Below are 18,219 nucleotides of genomic sequence, written 5' to 3' on the forward strand. Positions count from 1 at the left end.
CTTCACTTTCGCTGAAATGAAAGTTGAAGAGAAGATGCGGTCGCCGGAACGTTAGAAACAGCGGCAATTACCGTGACGTGTCGAGGCATTAGAAGGATTGAATTAGGCCGCTCACTTCCTATAAGGTCTCCGCCGACCTGGCCCCGTGCACACGTGTGTGCGTTTGTGCGTGAAGGCCCGGGCGTGAGGCGTGCGCTTCTGCGAATGGACAGGAGGAGAATAGAAGAGAGAGGGAGCGAGAGGGAGGAAAAGAGACTGAGAGACTGAGAGATAGACAGAGACGGAGAGAGACAGAAAGAGAGGGAGAGACAGAGAGAGAGCGAAACGGAGACAGAGAGAGGGAGAGGGGGACAGAGAGAGAGAGCCAAGGGAAACAAGATGAAGGACAATAAAGGGGTGAATAGATAAGAATGGCAAGAGAGGAAGGGGAGGAAGGAGCCACCATTTCACCCCATGCATGTTTTGCCCCCTACCTCATTATCGCGAGGCAGCAAACTGGAACCGGGAGAAAATCGAGAAACCTGAGATGAACTGGTCAAACTACAGAAAATCCATTTACCGTCCACGCCGTTTCATTTCTAAAAGTCCAACAAAGCTATTAAAATGAAAAAAGGGTCCACTGACCCGCTGCCATGAACACACGTGGGAACACACACCCACACAACAAATACACAAACACGTACTCACCCACACTCGCACACCTGCACACAGGAACAAAATGGCCATATACGAGCCAACATGCCCTGATGCCATTGACGCAGTACGTGAGTGTGTGTGTGTGCGTGTGCAGGTCTGCGTGCGTGTGTCCAAGCGTGCATGCATGCATGCATGCACGCGTGCGTGTGTGTGTGCAGGCGTGTGTATGTGCAGGTGTGTTTGCAGGTGTGTGTGCGCGTGTACAATAAGAGCAAAGGAGCAAGGAAGAGGTTGTCGCAAAGGTCTTGTACCTCACCCTCGGCGACATAATATCACCACAGGGGGGGGGAGTTCTGGAGATGCCTTCGACGTTCGATTCACGGAAATCAGACGGAAAGCTGTTCCAGATGCATTCTACATTCTATGTTACTAGGTCTGTTCGCTTACGATGGATGAGGGTCATTCTGGCCTTTCAAACGTTCTCTGAAATGTAGGCACTGACAACCCTTGAGATTACGCATCCTGCGCGTGCATAGACCCACACGCAGACGCGTGGGCGTGCGCACACATACACACGCTTTCTTTGCATTCCCCACAATGCTTTGCATATTGGCGCTGAATGGCTATTCACCTTCAGTCAGCCGGTATCAGGAGTTGTGCCAGTTACGCAATGCACTCTGGGTAAAAAGGAGCGAGCCTCCAAGCTCTCCTGAGACTGACGATAAGGTGAGAAGACGGGGGAGAAATTCAATCCTATTTAATGCCCTGCCGTTCACTCTATTTTCTTCTTTATTGTGTTTTTTTTTTTCTCTACAGGCTCTAGCCTATCTGGTCCGCGTGAAACTTTAGTTAAAAACGTTTTTTTCGTTTTTTTCAAATGAAATAATGAGCAAGAATGCGGGGCTGAAATGTAGCCACGTCTTGGAGGAGTTTGCCTCCGAGGGAGACGGACCAATAATGGTCCTCTTAAGTATGGATAAAGGCCCTGGCGCGGTCATGTGACAGCTCCCTCTATCTCTCTCTCTCTCTGCCTTTATCCCTCTCTCTTTCCAAGCAAGTCCCATGACTCAATCGCCCAAAGTGACTATCTCTCGCTGGAAGCATTAGAATAACTAATGTGTCCCGGCAACACGTCAGACGATATTAATTGCTTAATTAAAAGGAATGTATTGTCTCGCTGAGTGTACAAGCAACTCTGTCTCGCTTGGCACATTTCTAACAGTTAACGGATGGTGTGTGTGTGTGTGTGTGTGTGTGTGTGTGTGTGTGTGTGTGTGTGTGTGTGTGTGTGTGTGTGTGTGTGTGTGTGTGTGTGTGTGTGTGTGTGTGTGTGTGTGTGTCGCCATGGGAGGAAGCTAGGGGAACATCCGATAATCAGTTTCACGTCTACATCTATCATCTCTATGGGAGTCTCCAAATGTTGTGTATGCATGTGTGATATTTCATGTATGTACATACGCCCGCATGTATATTTAAGTCATTACAAGTTTAAACACAGGCATCCGAGTCCCATTTACGATGGGGAGGATTAACAAACTATCTCGTGACTAACATTATTATTATTATTATTATGGAAATATCGTGCTCTTCGGTCAATTTCTAAATCACCAGCCAAAGACAAACAACAAAATACACATGACATCAACCCACGCACACACATTAACACACAACAGCCATTCAACTCGTCGCAGCTCTAAATGTCACAGCTCAACCTGTGACTACGATGAGCAGTGGAGAATAAATGTGTCCGCCCGTGTAGTGGACCTTTTATATCAGCCTACAATCAGATCATTAAAGGGGCATTAGAATAACATGGGCATGATGAGGGCCATCGATAGAGAGATAGAGATGAATAGAAAGACGGAGCGACAGAGCGAACGGCAGATACTCCACAGCCCTCCTTCAGCCTTTGAAAGCCTGAGTGAAAAAAAAAAAAACACAACCTCATTGATATGCGCTTCCTCGCTAGAATATTAGCAGAACAGGTGTATGACATTAATTTCCATGGCAATTGATAGATTAGGAGAATTAAGCGTGTTGCGATGATGGATTCCCCCCGCTGCCCGGACGTTGATTCTGAAGCTGATACGGTGCAACGAATCTAGTGCAACAACTCAACCGTGCTTTTTATTCAAACAACAAAAAAATAAAAAAGCAATTGCTGTTTTGTTTTTTTTGCCGTTCTCACACAGTGGAAAATACACACTCAAAAATTCACACACACGCACACGCACACGAACTGACGCACAAGTACACGCACATACACACACACACACACACACACACAATGCCGCCGGGTAAGACATCATATCCAGATCTCCTTGTAAACACTTTGATTTATAAAAGATTGGAGAGGGTGTAGCAGTGCGAGGGTGGGTGGTGGAGGTGGTGGAGGTGGTGGCGGTGGTGGTGGTGAGGTAATTTAGCTGTCACTTATTTGACTGAACCGGGACAGCGTCCGTCTAAATATGCTGTGTATACTCACGCGTCTGTCAGACGGAGTAGAGCCGCCTCAAACTCATTCACAGTCTGCGGTGGACGCGACAGGAATGATTAAATATACGTTACACTCTCTCTGCGAAAGGTTACGCTTTCATTATCAGAAAGAAATGTCCGGTTGAACTAATAGGCTATTCTCAATCATGTCTCATTTAAAGCTTTCTTTTTCTCCTCGCCCCGTTTAAGGCGTATCTAAGCAACCTGCCGTGTGTGTGTGTATGTGTCTGTGTGTGTGCGTCTGCATGACCTACTAGTGAACCTGCAGGTTTGCTTGAACCACATCCTTTGTCGTGTGGTAGGTTAATGTGCGTGCGTGTGCGGCCGTGCGTATATACCTGTGCGTGTGTTTGAGTTGATAGAGGACGACTGAAGGGGATCTTATGCATATTTATCACATTTCATTCCCCTGTATCTCTTTGTTCCCTCTCTTACCTTATTTCTCTTACTTGATATGCCGTCTATTGCTTCTGATCCGTCCATTACAGAATAGCCTCCTTAAGATGGTACGAGGACTGTATTTATACCCCTCTGGCAGCCAGTACAAACACACTCAGAGTGCTTCATATGCCTCGCATTCCCAAGTGCACACATATGCAGGGAGGATGTATAGAGAGGAGGTGTCAAGGGATCAAGGACACACTGCTTAAGTCCTTAAGTCCTTCTCCAGAAGGATCCTTCATATCAAGACTACAAGCCCAAGTGGCAAGGTAGATCAACAGCTCTACCTGGTCCTGATACAACAACCCTCACCCACTCACTCTACACTACAAGCCTCTGTAGGTAGGCCCACTGCCCTAGCTAGCTACCTGGCCCTAACGCACCTCCCCCTCACTGACACCCCAGTTCAAGCTTCAGCATTTAAGGGGACCTACTGCTGTAGCAAGCCCCAATGCACCCTCCTAAATCTATCACCACCACAAGCCTCAGTAGCTAGGTAGACCCACTGCTCTCGCTGCCTAGCCCTAAAGCACCACTCTTACTTACTTCCAAATACAGGCTTCATCAGCTAGGGAGACCTAGTGCACTAGCTCATTCTAGAGCACCATCCTAACTCACACCCCACTATTAACCTCAGAAGCTAGGTTGATTCTGCTCTAGCTAGTCCTAACTTAGCATCCTAATTCACTCCTCACTGCTTGCTTCAGTAGCTAGGTAGCATCTGCTTTAGCTAGCTCTAGGTCAGGGGTCACCAACACGGTGCCCGCGGGCACTAGGGTGCCTGCAAGGACCATATGAGGCGCCCGCAGGCCTGTTCTGAAATAGCACAACTCATTCTTGAACAACTCTTTCCCACCTCATTGTTGATAATTATTGTGAGAAATCATTAACATGATCAGTTTCTTCACATAGATGAGAATCATTAATCAATATTAATAATATGTAACTAAAGGCAAACTGAGCAAATTTGTTATTTCAGAAGAGTCTATCAAACTGGGTGCCCTTCGTATGACTCAGTACCCATGAAGTAGCTCTCAGGTTCAAAAAGGTTGGTGACCCCTGCTCTAGTGCAACATCCTAACTCACTCATTACTACTACTAGCCTCAGTTGCCAGGAAGAATCTGCTCTGGCTAGCCCTAGTACAACATCCTAACTCACTCACTACTACTAAAAGCCTCAGTAGCTAGGAAGAACCTGCCTAGATAGCCATAGTGCAACATCCTAACTCACCCACTACTACTACTACTACTACAAGCCTCAGTAGCTAGGAAGAATCTGCCTAGATAGCCATAGTGCAACATCCTAACTCACTCACTACTACTACAACTCAGTAGCTAGGTAAAATCTGCTTTAGCTAGCCCTAGCGCAACATCCGAACTCACTCACTACTACTACAACTCAGTAGCGAGGTAAACTCTTTTGTTGTGTCGTTTGTAGTCTCCCGCCTACAAACTGGAAGTGGCTCAATCTTCCACCTTGCGAAGAAAAAAAGAAATGAGCAAACAAACAGCAACTACAGGTGCAACCAGTTGACTGAAAATGACCCCCAAAAGCTCCTACTGAACAGAGCCCCCTAATGGCAAGAGCGAAGCTAAACTGTGACATGTAGGTGTCAGTGTGTGACAGTACGGAGGGGTGTAGGTGTCAGTGGAGCGTTAACCCACTCTGACAGCTGAGCTGCTGCCTCCCCACTGAGGGAGCATCGCGGCCCACCAGGGCTGCTGCTCCTGTCAGCACCTGGACGTCCCCGGGCCCACACACACACACACACGTGGCGCACACACACACACACACACACACACACACACACACACACACACACACACACACACACACACACACACACACACACACACACACACACACACACACACACACACACAATGGCACACACATGTACATGTCACACACACACATGTACATGTCAAACACACGTGTACATTTCAAACACACGTGTACATGCACACTCTCACATGTACCGACATACACATATAACCAAAAAACATATACAGTATATATATATGAACATGTACACATATCTCTCTCTCTTTCTCGCACACACCCACCCACCCACACAAACAATAATAAATATCCAAACAGATATAAATAATCAAACACACACACACACTCACAAACACATGGAAATGTTTGTGCATGGAAACATACACAAACATGTGCTGAAACATGTTTCAGGTCATGTGAAGCTCAAATGTTTGAGCAAAAATATGGCAATTTTATCCATAACAACCAAACACACACATACACACACACGGCTGCGGCAAAGGTACTATAGTGTTTACATAAGGGACCCAAGAACAGGAAAAAGGTCAACACACACATCTGCTCGTCCCCAAAAAAGTCAATTCACACTGCGCATCTCTCCCCGCGGTGGTGACTGCTGCAGAGTCGCTTTTTTATCAACTCATCTCTTTCCCTTCAGTGTTATTTTAATAACACAGGATACGAAAACAACAATATCACGTAGGAATGCTGCCGAAAGCCAGTGGCTTTCGGATTCCACTCATCGGTCCTGCTCAATGTTCCGGAAACACCCGGCTTCCATAGTATGAGCGGAGACCTTCTTCCAATCATCACAAAGAAAATAGTTGGTTTGAACATCGTGCAAAAGCGCTGTTGTGGTGGATAGACCGCCATAAAAGGGAAAAACATTGCTGTTCTGTTCATGTTTATGAATCTACCAAGCCGTTGTTATTAGTAGGTGGAGCTTTTTGGTATGTTTTGGCCTCGTTTGGACATTGAAATAGCTGGTAAATACGTTCATTATTAAAACCATTAACACCCCCCCCCCCCCCCCCCGCTTGCGGCAGCATCATAATTCTATGGCCGCAACTGAGGGAGCACAACCGTGGAAAACAAATCCTGGGGAGAACCCGAGAATCTGGAATAAATATTTGCACTATTACTACCAGTTAGTTTAAAGACTTGTCTCTGTCTGGCTTGCAGATGCACACACCAGACGGCGTTTGTCAAACTGCTCCAAAGTATCAGAATAATGTTCTAATATCCAAATAGAAAAATAACGAGGGATAATTCCAGACCATTTTACAGATGGCTACATAACCTCAACGGACAAACTGAAATTTGTTTTGTTTTACTAGGATTGTCGGACACGATGTCACCCAACCTTCCATCTGTAGTTGACAATTCACCACTTTTTTCTTTTTATAAAATGAAAAAAGGAAATTATAAAAACATTTGAATATTCGATTGAGAATTGAATATCTAACCAATACGAATAACCGAATATTAGAATAGTCAGCCTGAGCCCGAGTCAGCTGTGATACTTGTGGTACATTCATTAATTGGTAGAAACTCAAGCGTGTTAAATCATGGTTGTTAAACACTGTAAATATACCAGGAAATAAGTTACGGCCACAAATGGTTAAACATAAAGTCTGTAAAACACTTGAATTAATTTGTTTTGAGCTACGCTGTATAAGGGTCTTGCCAGCTATAGGAGCTACAGTCGTGCCATCACTTCTACATGTTATAATTATGTTTTGATTTTACTGAATGTTATTGCAGAGCTGTAATTTGAGTTTAAGCCATTTCCGTCTGAATTTAACCTCATGAACAGACGCTGCATCCACGGGTAAAAATAGACACGCACACACACAGAACACAACACAAGTGTAATTGAACACTGCAATAATCCACAAACCGAACCAATAAAATCTCACCTCCAAGCTCAGCCTGAGTCTGGTGTGCGTCATAAGAATCACACACAAAGACACAACACCAGAGAGAGAGAGAGAGAGAGAGAGAGAGAGAGAGAGAGAGAGAGAGAGAGAGAGAGAGAGAGAGAGAGAGATTAAACAAGACTGGAACTTGAAATGGTTAAATTGAATGCACTTTTTATAGCTGTGATATTGCTCCTTCCCATGTCTGGCTCTCATCTCTCTTCTCTTTTGCCCTTTCTCCCCCCTCCACCCCCTGTTAAATCCCTTCTCTGCTTCATCCTCCCTCCCACCCTCCCTCCCTCCCTCCCTCCCTAACCCCCCACGTCTCTTCCTCTCAGTAAGAGGGGTCAGCTGTCCTCTCCCATCGCTGTCAACTCCGCAGCCCTTTACAGCAATCACACGACCGTCATCCACCTTACCAAGCCCCCCTCCACCCTTCCACCCCGACCTCCCTCTCCCCTTCCCCCCCTCTGAGCTGTCAGATGGTGTGGTCCCTAACAGGAGCGTGATCGGAGGTGAGCCGCTCCACACAGGGGTAAAACACAGGGCAAGGGGGAGCAAGCAGGAGGAATGGAGAGAGGTGGAGGAGAGGAGCTGGAGAGAGAGAGAGAGAGAGAGAGAGAGAGGGAGGGGGAGAGAGAGAGAGAGGGAGGGAGAGAGAGAGAGAGAGAGAGGGGGAGAGAGAGAGAGAGAGAGAGAGAGAGAGAGAGAGAGAGAGAGAGAGAGAGAGAGAGAGAGAGAGAGAGAGAGAGAGAGAGAGGGAGAGGGAGAGGGAGAGAGAGAGAGAGAGAGAGGGGGAGAGGGAGGGAGAGAGAGAGAGAGAGGGAGGGAGGGAGGGAGGGAGGGGGAGAGAGAGAGAGAGAGGGAGAGAGAGGGAGAGGGAGAGGGAGAGGGAGAGGGAGAGAGAGGGAGAGATAGAGAGAGAGAGAGAGAGAGAGAGAGAGAGAGAGAGAGAGAGAGAGAGAGAGAGAGAGAAAGGGCAAGGGCAAGAACGAGAGAGTGTAAGAGCAATAGGCAGCTGGAGGAGGAGGGAGGAAGGGAGAGAGAGTAATGTGGCTGGTGGCTATCGCTATGGGCAGTGACGGGCCAGGCTAAATTAAAAAGAGGAGGAAGGAAAAAGGAAGAAGACAACAAGCAACCAGACCAAGGAGCACAAGACAAGGGGACAGAACAGCAGGACAGAGGGACAGAGCAGCAGGACAGAGGGACAGAGCAGCAGGACAGTGGGACAGAGCAGCAGGACAGAGGGACAGAGCAGCAGGACAGTGGGACAGAGCAGCAGGACAGTGGGACAGAGCAGCAGGAGAGTGGGACAGAGCAGCAGGACAGTGGGACAGAGCAGCAGGACAGTGGGACAGAGCAGCAGGACAGTGGGACAGAGCAGCAGGACAGAGGGACAGAGCAGCAGGACAGAGGGACAGAGCAGCAGGACAGAGGGACAGAGCAGCAGGACAGAGGGACAGAGCAGCAGGACAGAGGGACAGAGCAGCAGGACAGAGGGACAGAGCAGCAGGACAGTGGGACAGAGCAGCAGGACAGTGGGACAGACAGAGCAGCAGGACAGAGGGACAGAGCAGCAGGACAGAGGGACAGAGCAGCAGGACAGTGGGACAGAGCAGCAGGACAGTGGGACAGAACCGAGAGCTTTCTTAGCGACAGCAAGAGTAGAGGACCAGAGGGGAGCCATGACGACAAATATCAAGAAGAGAGAAGACCTTCCCCTCGTTCAGTCCCTCTCCATCACGCTATCAGTCTCCCCTCCGCTTATTTTTATTATTTTTTATCATTCATTGAGCAAGGCCTGGTGTAACTCGATGCTCTGGTCTTTCTTTCTCTCTGTCTCCGTCTGTCCCTCTCTCTCTCCCTCCCTCCCTCTCCCTCTCCCCCTCTCCCTCTCTCTCCCTCTGTCTCCCTCTGTCTCTCAGTCTCTGGAGATTTAGGGTCAGCACTTAATGTCAGTGGAGGAGCAGAATCCCAACGCCCTTGCCCAGGCGGTCACCCTATACCCACTGCTGATTGGGCAGGTGTGGGAGGGGGTCGAATGGCAGGGCAATAGACTGTCAACCCCCACTCCAAGCTCCCCCCCCCCCCCCCCCCCCCCCCGCCCATCCTCCCACCCCCACTCTCTTCCCATATTATTCTCAACCCCTGGATGGCCGAGGACTGACCTTTCGCAGAGAAAGACAAACAAATATATTTCTGAAAGATGTTGCGCAATGCCACCACTTGTAGTCTCTGACTAATTTGCTCTCTCTCTCTCTCTCTCTCTCTCTCTCTCTCTCTCTCTCTCTCCCTCCCTCCCTCTCCCTCTCTCTCTAAGCCCCAATATCTGGCTCTCTCTCCCCCGAACCCGTCCCCTAAAACCATCCCCCTCCCCTCCCTCTCCCTCCCTCCCCAGTGCCCAACGCCTCTTTTCACCAGCTAATACCACCTCGCCCCTTTCCTACCCATCTCTTCGTCTCTGGCGCTCTCTCTCTCTACCTCTCTCGGTCTCTCTCCCTGCGTCTCCCTCCCTCTCTCTCTCTCACACCAGCGCTGCCTCGACCGCCCCCGCCAGGAGTCTGCATTGAATCGCGCTGCTATCTTCCCACAGCAGGCCTGTCAAATAGCCCGCCGCCCAGCACGCCACATCAGCCCCCGCGGGAGGACGAGCGAGGCCGAGAACCAGTGAGGGACGCAGAGAGAGAGAGAGAGAGAGGGCAAGAGAGAGATAGAACCAGAAAGATGGAGGGAGGGGGAGGGGGAGGGGGAGAGAGAGAGAGAGAGAGAGAGAGAGAGAGAGAGAGAGAGAGAGAGAGAGAGAGAGAGAGAACCAGCGGGAGGCAAGCAGAGAGAGAGACCCAGAGAGACGGAGGAAAAGAGAGAGAGAGAGAGAGGGAGGGGAAAAGAGAGAAAAGGAGATAGAGAGGGAAAAGGGGGCACAGGGAGATGGAGGGGGAGGGTATGGATCTGAGGGCACAATGGAGGACAGCGATGCTGTAGGGGGGAGGGGGGTCAGAGAAATCCCTGAAGCGTGAACAAGAACCAGGGAGAGAGGAAGGGGGAGGGAGGGTTATGTTTAAGAGGGAGATGCAAAACGAGACTGAGAGGAGGAGGAAGAGAGAGGAAGAGAAGGTTAAAGCAGACAAACAATTCACACAGCAAAAATAAAAATACGAAATAAAGATGTATCCCTCCTTCTCGGCAGAGGACCTAATCCTTCTATTGTGTACGAGTGTTTGTTGGAGCCAACACAACCAGTCTCTGACACACACACACACACACACACACACACACACACACACACAAGCGCAGACACACAAACACACACACAGAAACATCCTGCTGGGTTTTGAGCGGTTTGTATTTTGGGTTTTCTTTGAGAAATGAACAATGAGGAACACAAATGTTTCTGCACATCTTTTTTCAAATTGCCTAAAATCGACTTAAATAGGTACAGATAACATTGACCTGAAAATTGGTCATAAAGCTATTCCTGTACACCCAGACATGAAAAAACAAGAGTCGGATACACATTACCCAATAGTTTCCGGTTACAGTGCAATGAAACAAATACTTAAAATACAGCAATATACAGCATGTCTGTCTGTCTGTCATCATGTTACGGAACACCATGGTATTAAACAGTATGGTTCGGATCAGGGGTTACGGTTAGGAATAGGCGGACAGCGAGATTCACACAGGGGTATAGAAAAAATTGGTATCCACCCTTGTTAAATATTGTGTACATTGAAAGTTGTTACCCTGCCAATTACATGTGTAATTACACTAACAAGGGCACAGATCTAACCAAAGGGTTCATGTTTGCTTTGCTACCCGGTGTTTGTCTGAGGGAGCCGCCGCGAGATGTGACCGTGTAACACCCTTCCCAATGCCAAACCAACGGGAACGTATGCCAAATGAGAATGTGTTTGTGTACATTGCCATTTTATATTCACGATACTAAACACAAGGTTCAAGCGCGCACAAACACACACACACACAAAATAGCATCTAGCTCCATTTGCGTGCACAGTGCAATTTTAGAGTAGGCTGCTCCTGAAGCGTCATATAGGGAGGAGGAGGAGGAAGCGGTTCATCTTTAAGAGCCGGCCGAAGCTCAGACAGAGACAGAGCTGGCTTGAGGGTTAGAGGTCATGAGGTAGCGCCGGACACGCCCCTTAAAACACTACTTGCAGAGTGTCTCTGAAGCATGCTGGAGCCCGGTACTACATAGACGCCTCTGAATGAGAAGCAAACAAAGGCTTCAGAGAAAAATTATGAATGTGTTTGACAGTGTGTGTGTGTGTGTGTGTGTGTGTGTGTGTGTGTGTGTGTGTGTGTGTGTGTTTTCGAGCGTGCGTGTATGTGGAGGCTGGGATGGGTGGAAGAACTGGGAACAACAGATTTATAGGTGCATGTCCGACGTGCCGGTGAACAGACATAAATAAGGTGAGAGGAGAAAGCTCGCCATTGAATATAATCAAGTGGATCCTTTAGAGTGCCATTCATCTCTCACACACACACACGCGCACACACACACACACACACACACACGGTAAAGTAAGGACAGCACATCCAGTCATCACCATCCCTGCGCTGTATTTTAAATACATACACACAGAGCAATACGCTGGGGTGTGTGAGTCATTTGGATGATTGTGGCCATGAGCCAAACATCTACGTAACACAACATGGCATCAAACACGTTCCCAGGTTCCCCCTCCCTGCGTCTGCGCACGCGCACGCGTACGTGTGTGTGTGTGTGTGTGTGTGTGTGTGTGTGTGTGTGTGTGTGTGTGTGTGTGTGTGTGTGTGTGTGTGTGTGTGTGTGTGTGTGTGTGTGTGTGTGTGTGTGTGTGTGTGTGTGCAAAAGAGAGACAGAGCGACAGGGTCTGTTTCTCACGGCCATCTACGCACACAAACATAAATACGGGAGTCACACGCACACGCACAATATTTGTTTAGCCCCGATAAGCTAGTGCGCGGCCCGACTATGAGCAATAACGACTCCATTTGCACGGTGATTTTCCAAAGGTCCCCGTGCACTTACGTAATGAATGACACTTCCCCTGATCAAATCCATGAAATAAGATACACAATAACAAATGTCAGTCATGGATTAGAAACAACAACGCTGCGGTGATGAATAATATAGCCTAGAGGAGCGGGAAGGAGTGAGGCAGCGGGGAGGAGGGGGGGGGGGGAGAGAGAAAGAGGGGGGAGGAGGGTGTGTGTGTGTGTGTGGGGGGGGGGGGGGGGGCTACACAGAGAGAGGTTTAACCGGCAGATGCAGTCGTTTAGCTCATGATCCACGTGTACCACCGGTGATGGCTGCGGGCCAAACAGGCCTACTCAACACTCCCCCACTCGTGGGAGCATACTGCCGGCGTACCGACTCTTCGTGTCCGGCACCTAGCTCCGCGCCCGCTAGCGAAACACGAACCACTCATTTTGGACAGGGTTGTGGATACAGGTGCACCGGCCAGGTTCTCACTTGGGTGGACAGCGAGGACACCAACAGTCCTGAAACATCATTGTCGTAATACTAAAAATATTAAGTACGACAACATAAAGACTTGGGCATCCATGGTGTACTGGATGTTCCCTCACGCATCTCAAGCATTGAACAGTGCTAATTAAACATCCAGAGTGTTTCCTAATAGTGCGAGAGAAATGCTAAAGTATTTCAGTCCATTCATTATTTAACCAAGGGCAAGGCAATCCTCGAAGGCCTTCTCCCCAGGCGGGCACCTTATAGTCCCGACGATTAGGGGGAAAAAGAAAGCAGTTTAAGCAACCACGGGAAAAATATCACGTACTAATGCCTCCCTGCGTCCCAGCCGGAGCGCTTGGGGCCCGTCCCTCCACGGCTAACAATGGCGTCACCGTCTCCCTTCTCTGGCGAAGCTCTGGTTTGCATTGCAGATTACGGCCCTCGCCAAAGAACAGGGCTGCACTGGCGTGAACGCGCCGGGTGCATCCCAGCGCGTTCGCACCCGGGGACGTTGGTGTGGGCTACGTCACCGTGCTCAAACTCTAAAACAGTACGGGGCGACACGTTCCTCCCCCTCGCTACCCGTGTCTCTCCATGTCTCTCCCGCTCACTCACTCCCACTCCATCCCTCATTCTCCTGCAGACGAGGGATTTAGACCTCAGGAGAGATGGACTCATCTGCTCTGTCACTCCAGCACAGGCATACACACACACTGAACACACATACACTGAACTCTTACGCCCGCTCACACACACACACACACACACACACACACACACTGAACTCTTACTCCTGTTCTCAGACGCAGACGCACACCCACCCACAAGCACACCCACACACAGACACGCACACACACACACACTTCTTTTTAAAAGCGTGAGTGTAACAAGATGATGTGCACAGCGACAACGGCATGTTGTGTAAGCCCCTAATAAACACACACACACTCGCCGCTCTTAAGGATTTAAATAGACCAGACCATCACTTCACAACGGCCGCTGAGCCCCTCAACACAGAGACCGCCGTGTCCAACATTGAGGGACGTCACAAGGGGTGAAGGGGTCAGCAGGACACTCGGACGCTGTTCACAGAGTCAAACCGAGGGACCGCTGGCCAACGCACACAGAGGGTGTGAAACATCCGACCGCAGGGTTTAGGAGGGAACGGAGGAAGGGACGGGAGGCACGATGGACGGCGGCGTCAGACATTTGTATGCGCTTACGGAGCTCGCATCAGAAGATACATTTCTGATCGACGTCTCACTGTGACGTTCCGGACAGGGGAATGAGGATATGTTTATGCTGTGTGTGGTTGTGTGTGTGTGTCTGTGAGGTAATGGGGAGGGTTTACAAGATTAATAAAAAAAATAATAATAATGAGAAGAAGAGTATATAGCTGTGTGTGTATTATAATGCGGGGTGTTTCGATAAGACGAGTCTTTCAGGGTTAATGTACCGGAAATAGGCTGACGGCCCCCGTCGATGGGGACGGACCGACGCGCTGTTTTGTGTGTCTTCAGTTGTATTTATTTAACGCACACACACACACACACACACACACATACACTCAAATTCACAATCATCCACACGCTAACACTTAAAGAGATTCACACACACACACACACACACACACACACACACACACACACACACACACACACACACACACACACAAAAGCTTAACTGTCTTTTCCAGTCTAATACAGCAGCCCTCAGGGATGAGGAGGCAAGCGGACTGCACGCTAAGACAGCTCTCCTCACACACACACACCTGCAGATATCTAATGCACCAACACACACACACACACACACACACCTTTGTGAGAGCGAAGCCACATCCAGGAGGTGCAGCTGCTGTTCTCCGGGCACCCCACAGAGAAGAAGAATATTTTGAAGTAGCCCCTCCAAGGTTAACACATCAACTCAGCCCCCAGAGTGTCACATCGCTCAAGCCCGCACTCACATCCCCCCTGCTCAGAGAGTTACAAACTACCAGCCCACAGAGAGTCACATCCACCCAGCCCACAGGGTGCACATCCCTCAAGCCCAGTCATACCCACCCGGCTCAGAGAGTCACATCCTCCAAGCCCACAGAGTGTCATCCTACCAGCTTACAGAGAATCACATCCGCCCAGCCCCTATTGAGCAACACCCAACAAGCTCTGCCACATTCACCCAGGCCAGAGTCACAAGCATCCCGACAACAGAGAGTAACATCCACCCAGCCAAAAGAGAGCCACATCCATCCTGAACACAGAGTCACATCCACCCTGACCACATATGACATTGGCCATGACCACAGAGAGTCACATTCATCCAGACCAAAGTTAGCCCCATCCAGCGTGTCCACACATCCCCTAGCCTACACAGGGTCACATCCACCGGAGAGAATTTCCAGAAATCCGTCTTCCCCACCACACAACTACAACAACTGTGCTCAGAGGCACATTCACATCAGTCACATCCACCCAGCCTTCTCAGTCACATCCACCCAGCCTAATCTGTCACATCCACCCAGCCTTCCCTGTCACATCCACCCAGCCTTCTCAGTCACATCCACCCAGCCTTCTCAGTCACATCCACCCAGGCTACTCAAGATTCACATCCTTCCAGCTCACCTTCACCGGAGAGAAGAGGTTCCACACATCTCTCTCTCCCCCTCAACGTCTACCACACCCATTCTCCATTCCCGCAATACGCCTCAATCACAGCCGAGCAACTCCGCATACCACCACCACCACCCTCTTGCCAACCCAAATAACCCACCTGTAATGCACCCTGGAGACACATACACAAGTATGCGCATGAAGCGAAATTGTTGTATAAAGCGCACACACAAGAAATATTACAAAATAATAAAAAAAAGTCACTGCTGTTACGTCTGATCAAATTAATTTTGTTATTTTTTCTCACGCACACACACACACACACACACACACACAGACACACACGGACACCCACACACGGACACACACGAATATTATTATCTTGGTCTACGTCAAGATTTCTATTTCTGTAAGTGTGACAACAGGATCGCTCGGCTTGTTTACACAACTACCTGCTGAGTTCTTTTTGCCGAGACGATTTAGGCGACATTACCGTTGTGCTTGTTACCTTTATTATCCGCGTCAAAGACAACCGGTGCCCCTTAAATATTCCACATTGTTGCAGTAAGGGGACTTCAGTTGAGATGATTATCTTAGTGCATCAAACAAAGTAAAAAGCAGTGAAATACCTTTTGAACTTGCAGCGATCGGAAACACAAAGCAAGCCTTATTTCACGGATCGGGATAAAAGGTGAGCTGTGCTCATTTCATTTTTTATCTCATTCTGAGGAGGAGGAGAGGGAGGAAGAGTAGGACGAGAAGGAGGAGAACACAGAGTCTGGATAACACAAAAAGGCTTCAGCGACATGCTGCAGGGAATGGGAACGACAGTAGATCTGGGGAAATTAGCTTGGGAAATATTCACGCCAAAAATAAACAATACCCGGGCTAGGTTACAACATCCTGCATGACTTCAACGCCTGTAGTGTGTGTGTGTGTGTGTGTGTGTGTGTGTGTGTGTGTGTGTGTGTGTGTGTGTGTGTGTTTTTATGTGGTCTTGAAAATAAAATCCTGCATCAAGCATAGGGAAGAGACTTTGCATGCATGCTACAGGTATGTTGCGGAATGCGGTTCTCTCTATAAGACAAATTTCGGAGAAACAATTATTCCATAGTGCTAAACAGATTTCCTGGCAGTACATATCTTTTTAATTCATGATTGTATATAAAAGCCATCCCTAATGATTTTGCAACACTCATAAGTTTTGCGCGTGTGTGTGTGTGTGTGTGTGTGTGTGTGTGTGTGTGTGTGTGTGTGTGTGTGTGTGTGTGTGTGTGTGTGTGTGTGTGTGTAATATTCCATTGCAGGCGCATTCTATAACTTCCAATAATTGCAGTCATTTCCTTAGCATATTCACGTTATATTTGATCTATTGTACGATGCCGTGAATACTATCACACACACACACACACACACACACACACACAAACACTAACACAGGTCAGGTGTGTACAACTGCGTAGTCCACAGGCACATCGTCCAGGTGTTCTCCGACCTGTGATGCCATAACTGTACCCCCAAAGAGGGACAACTCTTCCAGTCCCTTGACTGTAACAGTTTGCCCCTCATTGTGTATGGCTGACAGCAGGTAAATCAAACTACCAGCCCGCTTTCCATGAGTCACACATTAGTTTACTTCTACACAGTGTTATTTGATTGCAAGTCAGTGATTGAGCGTGTGAGAGCGAGAGAGTGTGTCTTTCGTAGCGTACTCACAGTTACAAGTAAGCCGTGTTTCTCAGTCCTGAAGTCCCAGAGTCTGTGGAATTCTTGCACACTCTATTCTTTCTTTCACACTATCTATCTGTCTCTCTCTTGTGTTCTCGCACGCTCTCTCTCTCTCTTTCTGCAGGCAGTGTCTCTCTGTGTTTCCCTATCCTTTTCGCTGCTGTCCTCCTTTTCTCCTTTTTCTTTTGCGTTGCCGCGATTTGCTGCCTTCGGACGCACACACACACACTGGCTCTATCTTGATACGCGCACACACCGCACTGTTCCGCTGCTCTGGCTGTATGTGGCACTGTGAACGAGAGGCAGAGAAGAAAGAGCGGGAGAGAGAGAGAGAAGGGGAGAGAGTGGAAGAGAGGGAGAGGGAGAGAGAGACCAGGGAAGTGCGAGATAGAGTAGGCGGGGGTGGAGGAAAAGGAGGGAGGGCTATATATGTGTGTGTGTGTGTGTGTGTGTGTGTGTGTGTCCCTGTGTATGTGCCCGCCCCTCTGTGTGTGTGTGTGTGTGTGTGTGTGTGTGTGCGTGTGTGTGCAAGCAAGTGTGCATGTGTGTGCGTATGCGTGTGTGTGCGTGTGTGCGTATGCGTGTGTGTGTGTGTGTTAGAGGATGCATTTGGCAGCGCAGGGCAACGAGGCGATGTGGGCTGAGCTAGTGTGTTTCACCAGCGTGGGTCTGCTGCTTCTCCTCCATGCAATGTTACAGAGAGCATCACACACACACACACACACAGCTTTGTGCATTAGGCATTATGTCCATAAAAAAGCCAACATGTGCATGCTGCTGTACTTGAGCAGCACGATTGATAGGAAGATAGCTGCACTTAGAACCACATACGCACACACCAACACACACATGCGTTCACACACACACACACACAAATGCGTACACACGCACACAAACACACATGCGTACACACACACACACACACACACACACCTGCTTCCCCCAGTCATCACTGAGCAAGCAATGGCCTTAGGATGGAGACGGATAAAGAGAAAGAGACAGAGACGGACAGAAAGACAGAGAGACAGTGAGACAGAGAGAGAGAGAGAGAGAAAGAAAGAGCGAAAGCAATCTCTCTCCGTCACTCTCTCAAGTTCTCTTCGCCTCTGATCTCGAGAGTCTCCCCTCGTTGCT

The 18,219-nt window shown here is 48.9% G+C and overlaps 1 protein-coding gene across 4 annotated transcripts in view; it reads right to left on the reverse strand.

Annotated features, from left to right (window-relative positions):
* The window catches only part of rbfox3a (RNA binding fox-1 homolog 3a), a 375,680-nt gene extending 358,201 nt beyond the window's left edge, over positions 1-17,479 (reverse strand). Inside the window, exon 1 of one of the 4 annotated variants that reach the window (XM_030340391.1) lies at positions 17,074-17,476. The gene's annotated coding sequence lies outside the window, so the exon portion shown is untranslated. Of the gene's footprint in view, positions 1-17,073 lie in introns of all 4 variants that reach the window. The other 3 variants (XM_030340392.1, XM_030340387.1, XM_030340389.1) reach the window with 3 other exon arrangements.
* Positions 17,480-18,219: the final 740 nt, after the last annotated feature.

The sequence above is a fragment of the Gadus morhua genome, chromosome 18 (genome assembly GCF_902167405.1).
Source record: "Gadus morhua chromosome 18, gadMor3.0, whole genome shotgun sequence".
In the NCBI taxonomy this organism is placed as follows: Eukaryota; Metazoa; Chordata; class Actinopteri; order Gadiformes; family Gadidae; genus Gadus; species Gadus morhua.